Source organism: Lingula anatina, chromosome 3, assembly GCF_051362555.1.
Source record: "Lingula anatina isolate TDL-2025a chromosome 3, LinAna3.0, whole genome shotgun sequence".
NCBI lineage: Eukaryota > Metazoa > Brachiopoda > Lingulata > Lingulida > Lingulidae > Lingula > Lingula anatina.
The window spans coordinates 346,434-362,648 of record NC_141769.1 but is presented as its reverse complement, the minus strand read 5'-3'; the positions used below and the strand labels follow the sequence as shown (position 1 = coordinate 362,648).

The 16,215-nt window shown below is 35.4% G+C and overlaps 1 protein-coding gene across 1 annotated transcript in view; it reads left to right on the top strand.

Moving 5' to 3' along the window:
• LOC106169121 (guanylate-binding protein 6-like) overlaps nt 1-16,215 on the top strand; it is an 86,021-nt gene that overhangs the window by 16,256 nt on the left and 53,550 nt on the right. The window lies entirely within an intron of this gene.

Below are 16,215 nucleotides of genomic sequence, written 5' to 3'. Positions count from 1 at the left end.
TGTATGGTGTTCGAAATTTGGCCGCTGTCGGCCACATTTATTGAAAGGTCCTGTAATAAAAAAAAATCAAACATGAAACATACATATGATAATAGTATATATGCACCAAACTCTCAGTATTTCGAATGGGGTTTTGATTACGCAGTTGTTACGTAACAAGACGCAACCCTATTGTTTTAAAATTGAAACATAAAAACACATAATGTTATTGTTTTTGGATCAATAAGCATCCCAATTACGTAAGTGTGACGCAGCAACACGTATTGTTTTAGAATTTGTTGGTGTTTTAAGATCAATTAGTGGGTTACTTTATTATGACGTAACAACACTTTATCATATTGTTTTATAGTCGAAACAATGGCACATCATCCTATTGTTTTAGGATCAATCATCATCGCAATAAAACAATAGGGTTACATCTTTTTTTACGTCACAATTGCGCAATCAAACCCCCCGTCAACACACCCTTCGAAATATTAAGAGTTTAGTGCACATTTACATGTAATAATGACATTTTGAGGACGACACTTTCCCCTAGTTTTTTTTTTTTTTTTTAACTAATAAACCTTCGAAAATGCCATTTTACATGAACAACCAGACTAACGAGAAAAGTTGCAAAAATGTGTAAGTTACAACCATTTAAAAATACCTGAACGCCTACGGAGAGAGAAAATTTATGACGCCTATGCAATGCAAGAAGTCCCAGTTTGGCCTAATGATGAACGCGAAAGCCAAACTGTATTTAGTGAAAAATCAGAAAAAAGACCAACTGTCTTAAGTGAAAAATAAGAAGTCTTTACAATAAAGGCAAATGTACTCATGATTCCAATGTATGCGTTCTAATCCTCTAGATTATTCAAAGAAAGTAAATAACTAGAAACTATATTTCAATGATCTGTCGTCTTCATTAATCGATTATTCATTTATATATAATTAGGATTATAGAGTTGAGGTCGGTATTTTCAAATCAGTATTAGGCTGTAAGGCGTGAAAGAGTTTCCGTGCACACTGTATTTATTTATCTCTCGACACTGGATAAAACTTTTTTTGTACTGATACCAAAAGGTGACAATAATGACCCCCACCAAAAAGATAAATAAATAAGTAAGTAAAAAGTCAACGAATCGGTGCTCTAGAATTTAAATTCATATCCAAAAAATAAACATTTACTGTCTTCTTCATTAAATAAACCATTCCCTATATTTAGTGACATTTGACAATGAAGACCTGTATTTAAAAGTGACGACATACGATCTAAAATTTGAAATAAATCTAATAATCAAGAAATTATAGAATGGATTTAAAAATAAGAAGTCACATAAAAATGACAATAAAGTGCCATTGAATTCCTCTTCTACATTGCATAATTGAAAATTGGTTGATTTTTTTCGTTATTTAAGTTATTTTAGCTTCTGTTCTTAGCACAACCCTCCCTTCTTTATTCTTATTATAATAACAGTTTCAAACCATGGGACTTGTGTTATAATGAAAGAGTTTCATTGTTATCCAGTAGAGTAAAGGAGCATTCACATCGAGAAGAGCCGAGGTCTAATAAGGCCGCGACCTAAATATGGCGGGCCTACATGAAAGGGAAACTGCTTAATCCTGTAATGGTCTCTCCGCCTCTCACGCGGCTCCCCACGCGTTGTCCCTCGACCAGTCGAACTGAGCCGATATTTAAATAGTGTGCCCCTGCACGGACGACGCGCGGGGAGGAGTGTGAGAGGCGGAGAGACCATTAATGGATTAAGCAGTATTCCTTTCGTGTATAGGTCCGCCATATTTAGATCTCGGCCTTATTAGACTTCGTGTCTTCTTAAAAGTACATACGAACCGAGCATAGGTGGAGCATGGATTCACAGTATCTCATGTAAACCACTTCTACTAGATTCTTATATGACTCAAATAAATTTGACATGCCAAGGGATAAACTGAATATATCACTCGATCAGCCATAAAAGACCTTTAGACTGCTCCTTTCTTTAAATTTTTGGTTGTAAATTTAACCTTCTTTCGTGACCTACTTTCCTGCCCCATTGACATACAGCTTAGAATGCCTGCAGAAAAATTTGTCCAAACATCATTTTCCGCTAAAATTAAACAATGCCTTTTGGTAATTCTCTTAGTTATACAACTTGAAACTATATGCTGGCATTTGGTTGGTTTTTGTGACAAAAAATTGACTTTGTATGCATCTTTAATGTGAATGCTCCCGAAGAGTCAGTAATCTACACCAATTTTCGCTTACGTGGTAAAAATTCAACGACTTACCGTGGTACAGAGTGACTGTGACCAGGAATATGGTATTGAATTTATCCACAAAAGTGAATGTTTCCATTTTCGAAAATTATATAGACTTACTTATTTACTGTTAGCAATAGTGGAGAAACAGACACAAATGTACATGTATTTTGCAAATTAATGCAATACTGAAGGGAAGGTACATTATTTTAAACTATGACATCTGGATTGATTTAAGGTTATAAGAGTTTTATTACCCGTAACCATATTATTGTTTTAGAAAGCAATCAAGGAAGTCTGCCTCAGAGGGTCCGAGATGGATCCCATGGAAGAAAGTGATGGTCCAGAAAAGTAAGATATGATTTTTGCAAAATAAGTAAATGTAGTATAGCATGTTTTTCATAGTTAATTATTTTTATGACGTCCTTGAGAAAACGTTATCAACAAGGTAGCAAAGGTGCTTAATGTATAGACCAAAAGCAGAATTAAAATATAATGATTTGATGTAAATGTTGATGAATTGTGTTGTAATTATATATTATGCTGAACAGCATAATCACCACCAATTTTATAACATGGTAAAAGTATAATGGAAAGTTAGACTAGCAAAGGTAAGTAGCCGCATAGTCCCTCACCTGATAAGGGTAAATGCTTCTAGAAAAGCACTTTCGTTAAAAGATTCATAGGGCCGGACATTTTTCAATGTGAATGCAGATACTCAGTAAAACTATTGCCACAAGATGTTTTTAACCACGAAAGGTGCGCCAACTTTGAGTAAATAGCGCTTAAACTTCGTTACGATCGTCGAAATGGATTTTCTTGCCGTTCGACCCTTTACACCAATCAAATCAGCGGAAACACGGTCACGTGATCACTTGACCTACATCTGACAGATGTAAACAATGGATTTCCACGCGAAGCTTGTCGATTTAATAGAGGATTCCCATCCATTGTTTCAATAAAAAAATACGTCGTGGATTTTCTAAAAAAAAGATGTTTATAATAAGAGAAAGGTTAGAGAAGTTAGCCATATACGTGTATTTACGTAATTTGCTAAATGATGACAGAAATTCACGGCAAAATCATATGGTGTTCAGCCCGTGTGTACTGTATCACCTTTAATACAATCTCATGTCACACACTACACTACGGTATGTAATGATCGTGCAGTTATCTGCATTGTTAGATTGAAGGCAGATACATTCTCAGGTGTGTTAAAGTGTATTAAGCTAGATCGGTCGTTACATGTTCCAACGTTCGAATTTTTTTGTTTGTTTGTTTGAAGAGACACCCAAATACGTTAAAAATTTGCAGATAATTTGGGGGTCACCGACCAAATAAGAGAACTACGCCCAAATATGTCACACCCTGCATATCGCACTAGTCCCCATTCAAATCAATGGGAAAATGGGTGTTTTTTCATTTAAGCATTATTTTTATGATTTCCTAACGTTCGAATTTGTTAAAAACATTTTTATTTAAAGAGGCATGCAAGTACATTTTAATTTTGCAAAAAAAAAAAAAAAAAAAAAAAAAATTGGGGGTCACCAACCAAAAAAGAGAACTACGCCAAGTGAATTACACCCTGCGTGACGCATTAGTCCCCATTCAAATCAATGGGAAAATGGGCGTTTTTTCAGTAAAAAGTTATTTTTATGATTCTAAGTTTGAATTTTTTTATTTTTGGTTTGTGTGGAGAGACATCCAAGTACAATTAAAACTTTCATTATGTTTAACAGTTGAAGTGAGTATACTAGCTACATGTATTTTTAGATTTGTCATACTGATGCGAAGGTGTAAGCCATTAACTTTACAACAGATTTATTGGAGAGGGAAATATGTCATGCATGTGAAAACAGTTTATTGCCGTTATTATTTATTTATGTAATGAATATAATGAATGTGACTTTTTGGCTCCCCCCCCCCCAAAAAAAAAAAAAAAAATGGAAATCAGCACACAGAAAAATCTCATTAATGTTGCATGTACCAGCACCACCCAAAAAGTCAAAAATCCACCAATAGCTTAAAAAATCTCAACAACACTGCCCTTCAAGAAATCGACGGAAAGACATGTTTTTTTTTCGCCGTTTTGCCCGTCATGCTTATCGTAAACACTGTGTTGTCAAGTAAAATGAAGCGTCTGATACAAAGTTTCAAACGCGGCATTCACGTGCTTGCTTGCGATGCGTTCAGTACACTTTGTTTACACTGACAAGTCGAGGTCAGAAATGCACAATATTTTCTGTATAATATTACGCAGTTTCAATTTTGATTAGTGAATTTTCTTCAAGCTGTATGGTCATTTTTTCGAACATTTGTAGAAGCTACGAAATATTTCTCATCGGAAAATCACCCCAGCAGCTTTCCAAGTAGGCCTACAAGTGAGTGGCGTCACGATGCACTTCCGGTTATCGTCGAGCGTTCTACCTCAAAATATACGCAACCGCTTTGATTGAAATTTACAAGACTTATTCTTTACATGATATAGAACCTACGTGCATAATTTGTGAGCTTTAGCTGTCATACTTTTTCTACAGTGCCCATTCAAATTTGAAAAAGAGCCATTTTCCGTCGATTTCTTGAAGGGCAAGTCTATGAACGTTCTACAGTTGTCATATGGAATCAAAGTCGGGGAATGTTGTCGAAAATCTATATCGAACGTACCGAGTTAAAGAGTTATAATGTTTGTTTATCTTACAAATAATTGTTTTATTTCCTTAAATTAATAAACAGACTGAAATGTCGTTAGAAACGATTGACGATGCGCTGAAATTGCGCAAATCGTCAAATTACGTAACGACCGATCTACCTTAAATCACTCAATAATTAGATGACTTTATATTTCATATTGGAAAATATATAATGTAATGTAAGCGTGCCGCCATTATTTTGATTGACAGCTCTGGAGAGGGCCCTAGCCTAGTGATGCCCCGTAGGGTGTCAAGGATATGTAGAAGGAAGCGCTAACAAAGGCGATTACGTTTAACCGCAATTAAGAGGTGTGAAGTTGCATTTGAACGTTTCAATGGCTCTTCCTCAGCAATCGAGTAATTTTACCTGAGAGATTCCTTCTTTGCTATCGGCAAAGTGATCACATAAAACTGTGTCGAGAGCAAGTGTCCGTCACTTGTGTTAATACGAGTTTTTTGACGGGTAACGCTGCAGGATTATTTTGCACGACACTTGGCAATCGTCAGATCAACGGAAAAATCCAGTGATTACTTCATAGCGGTATTTCTCAAAATGCCAGCTAAGATAAAGGGGAGACGCTCAGCTGCACAAGAATCAGCGATAAAAGTGGCTGAGAGAAGGCTTTTGAATAAATATTTTATTTTTACACACATGACACTTAGACCCTATTTGCTTTTTACCTGCTAGTCTTGACTATTCTCGGGGTCTTTTTGTGATTTTCATTTTTGGATACATTTTGAACTCTTTCTTCCCGCTTGATCAGTGATTTTGAAATAGTTTTTCTCCAAACATCGCAAAATGCAAAGCCGCTAACATGCGTTTTTATTTTTATTGTTTTAATCATGCTGTCAACCCTTGCTTGGATTTCTCTCGTTTGGCCATTCACATCACAATTTTTCGCGTGTCTCTCAAGCTCCATGATATCATATCTTGGAGAATAAAATTTTATTTTGTCAACATTAGATTTACCTTTTGCAAACAGCGACCAACAATCATTTCCGGTTTCGTAACGTGTCGCAGATACGCTCGCCGATATATATTGCAAAAATTAGCTAGGCTAAAAGTATCATTTTTAGCGTTTTTTTTTTTTTTTATTTATCGATTTTTCTTTCATTTGTCAATTAATTTAGACGATTGGATTAACTCTTTTGCCCATTTATTAGGTATTCAGAAATCAGTCATCCGTCTGAACAAATAGGACCGGTTTTCCCCAACCGCCACGCATAGGCCCTACTCTCTTTCAAAATTTTCTTTCTTTCCTCAGGAAATGGACTTTTAACACGAACTTTTCTCTTCCCCATAGTGTACTAGCTAGACTTCTTCGCTGCTAAGCTGATGTAAGACTTATGACCTATTACCGCACACGTAATCGGCTTATAACTCATTAACTGTGCTCCGACCCCCTCATTGCAACGGCCCTTAGTAACAGAGGCGTGGCGTAGTTGTCAGCCTGACTGGGGCGGGTGCCGGTTGAAAAACTCATCAAAAGACACATTTTGCGATGTAAATTCATAAAAATTATTACATCCAACGTTAGATACTTTTTTGATTAATATAAACACACAAAAACCTCAAAAACATGATTTTAAGCGTATTTAACCCTATCACCGGCCTTAAAAACAATTTGCATTATGTTGATTTACCGTCTTTAGCAGGACTGCCTTGTTTCTCAGCTTTCTCATACTTGTGTTCTGTCTGAGATAACGCTACTTGTTCATAATCATCCTGAAGCAAGAAAAGTCGGTGGCATCGTGGGCTCCAAGTTGTCAAAGTTGTCTAAATCTGCACGAACCGACTGCACAGCAGCGGCTTCTAGTTACCGCCAAATTAGAGCCATTGTTTAGCTGCGTTTTGAAAAATTTCCCAGCGAACACGTGATATGCCAGTCTCTGAGCAATCTTCTGCTACGTGCATACAACAAGAACGATGTGAAGTAGACAAAGATTCCGTCTTTCTCTCAAGAATCTCCGTCAAGAGTCGTTCATGCTGCTTTGTTTACATTGCAAGGCTGGTGGGAAGGTTAGGTGACCCCATTTCCTTTGTTTTGATTAGTTTAAAGGGTCGAACGGCAGGGCACTTCAATTTGATATTTCGACAAAGTACAATCGCGATTATCTATTAGTTGGCGCATCTTTCGTGGGTAAATACATCTTTTGGGAATTTTATAATTGATTATCTTCGCGCACAGTGAAAACTGTCTGGTCCCTATGATTATTTTAACGAAATGAAACGATAGACCACCGTTGGTGAGGAACTATCATGGACGTTCAATGTAACACTTTATCCTTGAAAATGCCAATATGTAAACAACTGGCTCTTCACACAAGTATTAGAAAATTGCAGTGACTTCCACAAAAAAGAATCAACCAGGCTGGTTTTCCAACTGTATTTAAGTCCTATTTATCTTGTCCGAAAGTTTAATTATTCAGTGCAGGTGACATAGAATAACAGAGATCTTCAGGCTCACGAGGTCTAGTTACAGATACTTTATGTAGGCATCATATACATTATAATCTCATCTCTATTATCGGACCTTTATAAGGGAATTTTAATGACAATTATTTTATAATATAAAACTTGAAAACTTAAAAAAACCCAAGCATTATTTTTTAGTGACCCCTTGACACGATGCTTCCTAGTAAGCCAGGTGGGTCTGATTTACAGCTCTTGCTATGTTTGTTGACATTATAATTTCATCCCTATTGTCGGACCGAACCCGAACTTTACGGCACAGTACACTTTTTAAATGCAATTTTTTTGTCTTAGGAAGCTTCTATTTTTAGCCACCAATGCAATTTTTTAGTCTTAATAAGCTGTTATTTTTAGCCACCGACTGGGTCTAATTTACAGTTCTTGCCATCTCCAGAAATGCACTGCATGGCGTCACGCCTAGCCCACTGCGCATGCGTACATTTTTAATGAGTTGCTAGATTGCCATAGGAGATGAATGGGTTCGCGATTCGTGGGTAATTCGTGAGAATTGACAAAGTAACGGCCTGGTGCCGATAGTGCTGTGCTATGCTTCAAGCAACTCCTGACCAAATATCGCTAGGGTTTTTTTTTAAATTCTGTTGTACACACGGCCTACCCTCAGCAAAACGCAAATATTTTCAGTAATAGTGATTTTAGACGGTAAATTCATTCAGAAACAAAGGCAAATTAATCCGTTGCCGATAGCACCAGCAGATAGCAGCAACATACAGAGTCTGATGAAAAACTTTCATGGCAATTGAAGATTTTTTACCACTGTACAATGGAGTCCAAAAAGAGCACTTGGCACAAATGTAAAACTGCCCAGTGCAAGGCCAAGAATTCAATCAGTATTTTCAATCATATTATCAGATTCTACATAAATTGACTGACCATATCACTACTCAGTATTTAACTAATCTCTTAATCCAAAATTCCTATCATCATTTAATAATGATGCAAAATTCTTCTTTCAGATTGCTATTTATTAAAATTTTTAATGCTGCAACTGTTCCATAATAATCTTTAAATTTGTTAATTACAATAGTCTCACCTGACTGTATTTTTTTAAGTTTTCAAGTTTTATATTATAAAATAATCCTCATTAAAATTCCCTTACAAAGGTCCGACAATAGAGATGAAATAATAATGTATATGATGCATCCAAAATGTCTCTGTAAATAGACCTCGAGGGCAGCTCAGCTTACACCTCATCTTGCACCTTTTTTACGCTTCAGTCTTCACTATGTAAAAAAAGACATTGCCGCAACCATGTTTGCAGGTCATAAACCTCCTAATATACTACTAAAGAAGTGATATGATTGAAACAAAGCAGTAAATGTAAACATTTCTTTGTTTTCAGAACAACAGGAACAAGCTTAATGAGTATCCACGATACTGTGATGGACAATGTTCGCAACGAGTTGACCAAGCAGATCGGGTTCTTAGGATGTGATGGAGAAAATAAAGATCATTTACTTCTTATCTTTGATTTTAATAAAAGAATAGGTGAGCAAGAAAATATTTAATTTGACCATGTAATATCTCAAGCTTAGCATGTTTTAACTTATACGATTGATTCAAATGATAAAAACAAAAATTCAGAACGGTTAACCATCTCTTTGGAAATGACCAGTCTCCAATGCCTTTTCCATGCAATTTGCAGATATTTGAAGTGACTTCTACAGAACGAAAAATTCAAGCATTAACGATGATCTGGCCGTTCTGAATGACGCTACCCCGTCATCATCAGATCCTCCATTTTTCAAAATTGCTCCTATAGTCAATGACAACCTTGAAACCTCCGTTGAAGGAGTCACAAAGATCATCCAGAAGTCTAAGGAGACACCATGTCCCCTTAACCCTCTACCTAGTGGTGTTCTAGCCATGGTTACTCCAACTATTAAACCTCTTATCACTCAAATAGTCAACTCCTGTTTTGATCATGGGGCTTTTCCAAAGCATTTCAAGTCAGCAATTATTAAGCCCATTCTGAAGAAGCCTAACCTAGATCCTGACGTGCCACAAAACTGTAGGACTGTGTCAAATATATATATATATTTTTCATTCAAATGTTGTGGACATTCGACCATCTTAAGTCTAACAATCTTCTTGAGAAAATGCAATCGGCATATAAACCCACCTTAACACCAGGTGTGTGCTTCTCAAATAAAAATGGGTTGATAAACATTCAGCAATGTTAATGGTTTTACTCGATTCGTATGCCCCTTTTGATACTGTACATCATGAGCTAGTACCTTCCTTTCTAGAAAAAAAAACATTGGAATACAGGGCACATCTGTCTCAAAAAACGCAGATGTTTTCCCATCACTGTCGGAACTTTTATTTGGCGTCCCTCAAGGGAGTGTGTTGGGTCCTTTGAAATGAAGTATTTGTATATACTCTTCCTCTAGGAGAAATCATGCATTGATTTCCATTTGTATGCTGATGATATAATTTTAGATTTGTTTTCATTTACCTTCAATTTCCATTTCAGACAGTAGTTTTCAAGTTTGTTGAGCAGGGTCTGTGCCCCTTTTGTTTGTGAGAGTAAGACCAGATCGTCTGCGTATGAAATGTGGCTTAGACCATCAACTCTTGTTGAGTTAGCATTTATGTGAAGTTCACTTTCCATGTCGTCATGAAAATGTTTAATAACACTGGACTAAGGTTATCACCTTGCCGTATACCAATTTTGGACAAAAATGGTTCATTGAAGCCAGTGTGAACCGATACACATAGTCTGGTATTATTGTGAATGTACTTTATGAGTTTGTATATCTTGCCTCTGATACCTTGTCTCAGGAGTCTTATAAACATACCTTTATGCCAGACTGTATCTAAGGCCAAATCCAAGATGGCCTCCCAAAATACGGTTTCTAATTAAAACTTCAAGTATATAGTCTTTTAAGCAGTCCACTAATCCAAGATATCCAGCAGAGTGGTGAATTCATCAAAAACTATAAGCATGGCATTTGGCACAGTTGTATAAAACGGGATTCCAAGCACTTCTGGATGCATGGGTATGTCTAAAAATTCCAATATATGGTCCTCAAATCCTATATGGCTGCCACAAATACCCGTTCAAATTAAAACTTCAAGTATATAATCCTATAATAGCTTCAGATAACATTTTATGGTTAGACAAAACTATGGTATAAGAATCATACACCCCAAGCTTTTTTATATTTGCCTCTTTGAGGCTAAGTTATTTTGGTGTTTCTCTCACATTTTATGGATTTTGCACGATACTTTTTTTTTTTGAAAGGGGGAGTCGCCCATGAGTGCCATTTAAGTAGATCGCTAACTGGGAATTGATCTTAATGAGAATCCAGAGCAAAAGGCCAAATAACTTATGTTGGTTTAGCAAAAAGAAGGACTGTTTTTAGTACATAATAAATGCATCATGCTTGATGTTTTTTACAAACTCTGTAGAATAGCTCCTGCACAAGTAAGAATATGCTGATTATACAGGTAGTTGCAAAGCCCACATCCCTATTAACGATTGATTACAATTCAATACATGTGGCCCGCTGACTTTTGGAGACCATTTTGGAATTTTAAAACCTAAATAGGCAGATACTGATACTGCCTAGATACTATGGTATTTTCTTACCATTAAATGATATTTTTATAAAGGACTATACAAAGTGCTCGATGAATTCACCATACTACTGCATATTTTGAGTAAGTAGACTGCTTATTTTACTTTTGGAGGCCATTTTGGATTTATCTACACCTATAGAAGCGGATTTTGATAATTTATTCATAGCATGGTATTTTTCAACTATAAAATGATATTTAAACTATTATACTGTAGGACTATATATTGGAGGTTTTAATTTAAAAGAGTGTTTGTGGCGGCCATATTGGATTTGGCGGCCATATTGGGATTTTCAGACATGCACATATATCCAAAATGGCTTAGAATTCCGTTATCTACAACTGTGCCAAATTTCATGCTTGTAGGTAAAAATGCACAATTCACTCTTGGACTAAATGAGGAAGAAACAAGTAAATCCAACATTTTATCGGGCAGAGAGACCTGTAATTTCAGTAGGGGAGCCAAACTCCAAAAGCCTCCAAAATGGGTAGTAAAACATTTATGATATGAAATGTTCAAACATATCGTTGGAGAGCTTGATACCTGAGGTTTATGAATCTGCTTATTTGACAAATGGGCTCAATTGTGAAACTTAAAAGTGCCCAAAAATCCAAGGTGACCGCCAAGAATGCTGAAGTGTAGATTACTTTTACCGTGTGTATATTGTGGAAATATGTGTTACTTGTTCATCTGTAGCAATAATTTGTCAATTGGATTCAAAATGACCACTTCATCCAAGATGGCGGACAATATTTCATTAATTTTTGCAATTAAGTCATGTTTTCTTCAATCTAGCATTTCTTTCTATTAAGATAAAAACAGACTGTCCTCACATGAAACTTTCCTATAATATTTCAAACATTTCTTTTCTCTGTATGCACTATGGACACTTTTTATTAAGAAAAAAATCCAATATGGCCGCCACACACCCCTCAGCATTTTGAGTCAGAAGCAAAATGTATGTCTTATTGAAAGCTGAAATACCTTATTAAATGCAGTATATTTTATTCTTATTTTACAATATGCAGGTATAGGATGATTTCACATGTAAATCTGAGATGGTGTCTTAATCCAAGATAGTGGCTAAGAATTTACCAATTTTTGCAGTTAAGTCATGTTTTGTTTAAACAAGAATTACTTTCAATCACGATAGAAGCAACACATCATGAAATTTACATTCTGTACAATTTGACCTGTATTTTTCTGTCTGTGTACAGTAAAAACCTTTATGACTAGAGAAAAATCCAATATGGCCACCATGCACATATGACCATTTTAGCCCAAGGGCGCATACAGCATGTGGCGTATTTAAAAGATCAAACATCTTCTTAATATCTTTAAAATTTCCTTTACAATTTATGGGTAAAGGATAAATTATTTATTTTTAAGGGTAAAGTTGAGACCATATCTTTATCTAATATGGCTTCTTTATCCAAGATGACTGCCATTATTTTACCAATTATTGCAATTGAGGCACATGTTCTATAATCTAAAAATTATTTCAATCACGGAAAAATCAATATTTCAAGAAATATAGTTTCCCTTAAATATTTCCTGCATTTTTAATATCTGTAAAGAATATGATTAAGCCTTTTTCATTAGAGAAAAATCCAATGTGGCTGCCACATACCCCTTACCATTACAAACCAATGGTACCATGTGTACTTTATTGATAGTTGAAATATCTTTTTTAATGAAGTATATTTTTATTTGGCAGTGATATAGATTTTAAAGATGACATCCAACACTTGTCATTTCTTGATGGCATGTACGTGTAGTGAACCTTAACATACATATAAAATGAATTTCCTAAACTTAAATAATTTTAGTACGCTTAATTCAAGCGTGAGTGTGAAATAGGATATTACAATTTTGACTAACTTAGTGGATAACGCAATGTAAAGATTTGACGGTTCCAGTCAGATTTACATAAGGTCACGCAAAGAAAACCCAAGTCCACAGAATGACCAGTTAAACGATTTATTCGTTGATGCTCAGTATCTACATTTCTAAGTTAAGTCTCCAACTTCTGGAAACCATAATTTTTGATCTTCATATCGGAAACGACAGGCATGTATATTACTATGATGTTGGCATGGAACATTACTTTTGATTTAACTATTAATATTCAGTTGGGCTTATTTAGATGATGTGGACCTTTAAAACTTCACTTCAGAGGTAAAACAGGATTACATACAGATTTCAAAGTATGTGGTAATTATCCTTCACATGATATGTGTAAAATTATGAACCTTTTTTTCAATATAAAGCACCTATCTAATGAAGGAATAATTAAGTGAATTGCATTTTTTTCTTACATGAAATTTTTGGATCACAAATTTCCAAAAAAAAAAAAAACAGGCCTATGTTAAATTTTCATTACATCTCCTGTGTTTTACATTTTTGCTGTCCATCCATCATTCCTGACAAGCTCACTTACTATAACATGTTTCTACAACTCTGGATGCTGTCCTGATAGTTATCTTTTGCATTTAGGCTTGTAGAAGCTGCTGGCCATACAAAACTTACCATGTTGTTGGCAGTTTTGTAGTTCTCTATAATCCTGCATTTGTGGGGCATGCACTTTTCGACTATGAAAACGAGTTGCTATATTAGATGTGCACCTGAATATGTAGTGAAATTACAGTGCATTTAAAACTGTTAAAGGTCATGGAATAACAACCAAGGACAAACTGTGGTCATGTGTGTAGCCACCTCTTAACATTATGAATACTCCACGATCTATCTGCCTTGGAAGGATGCAATATGTTTCATAGGTTTCACCAGCTCAAATCGGCATGGTAGATACAGGGACAAGATCCACGTGTCCAAATTATGCATCTTGAGTACCTAATGTTACAGTTCCTTCAGTTCATTGCCCATAGATGAAAAATCTGTTTATGCTTGGTGATCAGATTTTGTTTTCCCAAAGGAGAGCGGAAACTGGGGAACCGACGCGTCTTAGATTCCCCATGAGGAAACCTGGCGTTACACTTGATTGGAAACTTGGAGCATTTAGTACTTCGGTGTTTCAGTAAGCATATTGGTAAAAAGGTCATAGGTATATTCCTCAGAACCTAGCATGCACGTAGGTCACTGCAGGTTGAATAAAATAGGAAGGTTCCTTCCAATTCACACATTGATCTTTGTCTTATATGAAGCCTTTATGTTCCACATTATGCCGTCGTCTATTTGAATCTCAAGTGATGCTAGCAAAGTTTTAACATTAAAAAGGGAGGAAAAAGGATGTTTGAAACATGTGTTTAGTATACATTGCGGCTTCTCTTTTGTGGCACTTTGGGTAAAATGCAGTACATCCGGTAAAATGGACGTTTTAACAGATGGCCCAAACTTTTTGACTTTTTAATCAATTCGGCAAAAATGATGTTTCTTTGAAATCAATTATTTAATCTTGGTACCGTATTTTATTCAAAATGTATTTTCATTTATACACAATTAACGTAGAACTCTCACCCCAATAATAATAGGTTTAGATATACATGTTGCAACTGGAATGGCGAATGTTAATGCTTAATATTTGTATTTGATATGTTGGTATATTTTGGTCTATATTAGGTGAATAAGTTGTTAATTGGCATTTGGGAACAAGCAAAGTGCAGGTATGGTAAGGCATGGGAGCACACTTCAAAGCTATCCGTTTGTTGGTCAGCTCTCCCAAATGTCCCGTTTATGCTAATGACCGTATTTCTCCCGCAGTAAAGAGGGAAAACCAAGATCAAGAGAATAGCACTGTCGTCGGTGGGGAACTGCATCAATACCTCGAGGAGAATCGTGAAAGGTCTCGTCGTTACTGTGAGAAAGTGTTCAAGAAACTCCTGGATGAATTAAAAAAACGCCTGAGCCCAATACCAGATGACTACACAGAGAAAACCTTGGAAGAAGACCTAGAAAAACTTAAGAAGGCTTACCAGCAGCAGGCTATAGGGCCCAGGAAGTTGGACGTGCTACAAGAGAGGTGGGATTCATCTGATATGCCTGGATTCTTTCAAATGTGCAAGGTATTTACTTGTTAAATTTGAAATGTTATAGACATTGGGCAGTATGTGTAGAAGCGATTAACACTTAGAGTGCTATGTTTTTTAAATTTGTGTGATATTGATGAGACGAGGCTTTATGATGATAAGAAAATTTTATGAAACTTCTACGTTCAGGTCTACAATGCAAATTATGATGTTTATAATTAAGGTTACACCATTTTGAGAACTACTTCATCATGTACAGACACATCGCCTCAACCATAATGTACTGTCAGAGAAAACACCATACTTGAAAATATTTGACCTATCGTTTTCATAATTACAATAGACTGCGTTGACTTGAAAAATGTACCGTACCTAAAGTGAGAACAATTAAATCATAAAAGACATTCATACCATGGCCACCTGAAATAAAAAAAAAAAAAAGATGACTTTTAGTGTCTTTTGAATTAATATAAATATCAATATATCTTAAAATATCCTAGTACCTAATTTTTGATTTATCTTAACATTTTATCACTTTCAGTCATATTCTCTAGTCGATTTAACCAATTGTTATTGTACAATCCAACTGTTATAATAGCAAATAAACATCATCATTTTATTATTATTATTATTATTATTATTATTATTATTATAAATTCGTGTTACTATGGTGAAAATTCGGTGTTAATTTGGCTGTGTGAATATTGTTTTAAATTGCATAAAATTAAAAAAAAACATTTTGATATATAATAAATTTCAGCTTATTTTTGTACATTTGACATTTGTTGATTTGTTATCAGTAACTTTCACCAGTCCATTTATTTTATAGACAATCAAAGGATTTCAAACGGATGTGGCTGAAGCTAAGAGAAAACTGGATGCCTTTAAAATGGAGGATGAGAAAAGGCAGCGCCATCGGCAAAACAATCGTGAGGAAGCTGCGAGGCAAAAGACAGAGGATACAAAAGCATCCAAGGACACGGAAAACAATTATGAAGAGGCTATCAAAAAGGTTAGTGCTTAAGGAAATCTCTACGATCCTATTATGTCATTTTGTAAAGTAAAATTACCAATAAAATAATGACTTTTAAATGTTATGTGCGGAGTTGAAATATATGAATGATAAAATGTCTGTGACAAAGATATCTCAACGTATTCGAATAGCGATGTTATCTCGCAATTTACTTTGCATATGCAAGAATAATCATTTTCAAACAGGTTTTCGTG